We start from the raw sequence: 3668 nt of genomic DNA on the forward strand, positions 1-3668 counted from the left end.
TAAAGGGAAAATGGCCATTTTCGTCCCTAAACTTTTTTTTCTGTCGATTTAGTCCCTAACTTTTATTTCTAGCCAATTTAATACATGAACTTAATTTTCGAGTCCAATTAAAGCCTTCTACGGCTGCGCCGCCATCTAAAAGCAATTTGGCCCCTAATTTAACATCAAACAAGGGCATTTTGGGAACTTTAAATTATCTTCTCTCCACTACCAACCTCCGCCACCAACCACCCACCTCCTCCTCCTCCTCTTATCCTTCTCTTTCCATCCACCTTTGAATTTGGATAGGAGGGTGACAATATGGAGGGTCAAACTGAATTCCGCAAGGGCAAAGGTTGGTGGTGTCAAACCACACGGCTTTGTTGTTAGGCAGCAACTGGAACTGCATGGCTGAAACTCCAGCATTTTCAGAATGAATCTCCCAATGACCTCGAAAATTTGTACGGAATTTGGGTTTCTTGCCGGAGGGCTGCTGGGTGCCATCAGAAGGTTGCTGGAAGCCATCAAAGTTACTGCCATCTTGGCCTCCAAAACCAAATTGAATGCTGCCGAAGGGATTTCTTATGCCAAGGGAGAAGCCATCCTTTTGGACTTGGTTGATGGGTGTCCTGGCAAAGGTACCGAGGAACGCAAGGGAAAGAACAAGAAAGGCTTTGAACAGAACAACCATTAATTCCAAAATCCCCAATATTGGAGAATGCCCTTTCACGGGTTCTGTGAAATATTTGTCTCCCCTCGCACAGGTCCCCGATCTCCGTCGGCACCGTGGGGCCCTTCTCCGCGTACCAGTGGGTTCGATGCCAGCTTCGCCAGCTCATGCCTGATCATGCTTATCATCCGCATTCGGAGGGGCCAATGCTCCTGGTCAACGCCTCCGGGCACTGCTTCTCGGAGTTGCCCACCTAGGCATACGGTAGCGTGTAGCCCACCACGGACGGGAAGGTGAAGTAGTGGAAGCCGCAAACAACCCGGCAGAAATCTTGGACGGTGACATCCCCGGAGGTAAGGATGAGGTAGATGCCGTTCTTGTGGTCGACGGGGAAGCGCTTCGATCGGACCACGGTGGCGATGACCTGCTGCATGGAGAGGCGGGTGAGGTGGGTGCCCTAGGAGCAGCGGGGGTCGGAGTACTCCCCGACGATGAGAACGGAGCTGGAGATGTTGGCGCCAGTCTGGTCGGTGTAGAAGGAGACGGTGCGCCACCACTGGGAGACGGAGGGGGAAGGAGTGGCGCGGTGATCGGAGGTGGAGATGGAAAGGAGGAAGTCCTTGATGAGCAGCTGGTGGGAGGCTGCCCACCAGCCTTACTAGATGAGGTAGATGTTGATCGGGGAGGATAGGACGAGGCCCATGTGGTAGCGAAGGTCGACCAAGTCGGAGGAGCCCTCAAATTTCTTTGAGGCGGAGAGGGACTTAGGGGCAAGCTTTGGGTTGAACTAGGAGTCCGACTGTGTTTGGCAGAGTCTGCTGCTTAGCGGAGGAATTGGAGGTGGCAGCAACATTGTTGAAGGGGACAATGAGGAGGAGGAGAAGAATTACTGCTGTTTTAGTAATCAACATTTTGTGTATAATTCTTGTTTAATGTCACTTCTTTTTAATTTTTGTTACCGCCCCACCATTGAAATTTCAAAAATACCCCTTTTGGGTTGCTCAATTAGGAACTTGAAGGAAATGGTGCGGTGGCTCTGCCGTTGAGTTCCTTAATTGGAATCGAAATATAAGTTTAAGGATTAAATTGGCTACAAATAATATATAAGGACTAAATCGACGGAAAAAAAAGTTTAGGGACTAAATTGGTCATTTTCCCGCTTCGTAATTTACTTCTTCTTTGGCCCAATTTTTTATTGTTCTCTTTTGTGGACCGCAGACATCAGTTTTTGTTTCTAAGCTTCTTTCAATTGAAAAATGAAAGATGCTCCTTTTGTTGGAAGCTTCACTGTTTGACTTTGACTTACTTTTATAATTGCAATGCTATATATCATGCGCACCTTTTTTGCCTCCTATTGTATTATGGTATTGCCAATTTTGTGGTACTGTTTTGCCCCTTTCTTTTCCCTTTTACGAATTGTTTATGCTTCCCTTCCCCTGGCCAATTGGTAATTTTGTTACCCGCTATTGTGCTATATTTTCCGCGGAGCGCGGAGCTTTTATTGTTTTCTTTTGTTTCCAAAAACTTCTTTCTCGAGTGAGTTGCATTTCTTTTGCTTATTCTCAAGAAGACTATGTTGTATATTATGCTTATTTTATTTGTTGATATTTCCCTTCTTTAGCTCGCTTGTTTGTTCTGGAAATTTTTCTTAGACCTAGCATCAATGATCCGTTCTTTAGGTCCTCTATGTGCATGCTCATAATTTTTCTTTTATATTTTCTATAATTTACTAGTTTCTTTTATATAATTAGAATTCGTCTTTCTCATTTTCAAAAATTTTTTTCTTGTTTTCGATATTTTAATTTTTTTCAATTAATTTCGTAATTCCAATAGTTCTTTCGAATGTTTGGTTTATGAACCACACGCACATATATAAAAGTATATAAAATGGTGAATGCTTTGCATGAATAGGCAAATAACTACTTTAGTTGATTGCTGTATCTTTGGCTAATTTATTTGAAATTGTACTAACCAATGATAGTTACAAAATATACCATGCAATGTAAATTCTACATGGAACAATGAGTTTCAACTTATATAGACATTTATATATTCATAAAGAAAATAAGACAATATATATCCATAAAAAAATCCGAAGAAGTTTTGATGTAATCATTGCTACTTTGGCTGGCTAAAGCAAAGAAAATGTTGTTTCTACCAAATTTAGATTATTTTCATAGCCCTCTTCTTAGCATTTGCTCTTGGTATACCTTGAGCTTTTAACTTTATATTTTATTACACAATTATAATCATGAGTATTTTAATTATATTGTAAAAATACTATCTTTTTACCTCTTTTATATACTCATATCCACCGGTTCATCTTCATTCAGGTACAATTACTATTTAAAACAAATAAAAAGTTAATATATCCATCTTACTTTATAACTAACTATTATTTTATTTGTCCATTACAATTTCTCCAATCAATGCATTCTTGATGCAGTATGCTGAGCCGCAATGATACATTGGTATTCATTTTATAAAATTTCCATAATTTACATCATTTTTTCTCCAAAACACATTTAACATGTATTTAGATCTTAATTGCAGGTCATACCACCAAAATTTATACATTACTTGGAACCACACATAAGAAGAAGAGTAATTTTCAAAGTTGGAAACAAAATATGGTTTCTAAAACTAGATGAAAATCCTCAAATTCTGGATGAAAAAAATTCATTGACGATCACAATCTACAGCTAAATTCACTAATATATTTTTTCTACATTGGAGTGATGACATTTGGAGTTCAAATTTTCAACCCAAATCACTACACTAGCTTCTACAAATCGAATATCATCCCCATTGAAAGCACACATGCAAAAGCAACATTGTAACATAATTAATAATAAAATATATCCACAGAGTTCAACCTATGTTTTCAGAACCGGACCGGATAGCGATTCGGCCAAGGTCAGGGGTCAGGGGTCAATGGGTTCGACCGGGGGTCGATAGGGGTCGAACCGGATGACGTCATAAATAAAAATTATTTAAAAATTAAAATATTATATATATC

At 40.0% G+C, this 3668-nt stretch overlaps 1 pseudogene; it reads right to left on the reverse strand.

Moving 5' to 3' along the window:
• Positions 1-250: 250 nt before the first annotated feature.
• Positions 251-1560, reverse strand: LOC113693134 (protein EXORDIUM-like 5; annotated as a pseudogene).
• Positions 1561-3668: the final 2108 nt, after the last annotated feature.

This window comes from Coffea arabica, chromosome 6c, assembly GCF_036785885.1.
Source record: "Coffea arabica cultivar ET-39 chromosome 6c, Coffea Arabica ET-39 HiFi, whole genome shotgun sequence".
NCBI lineage: Eukaryota > Viridiplantae > Streptophyta > Magnoliopsida > Gentianales > Rubiaceae > Coffea > Coffea arabica.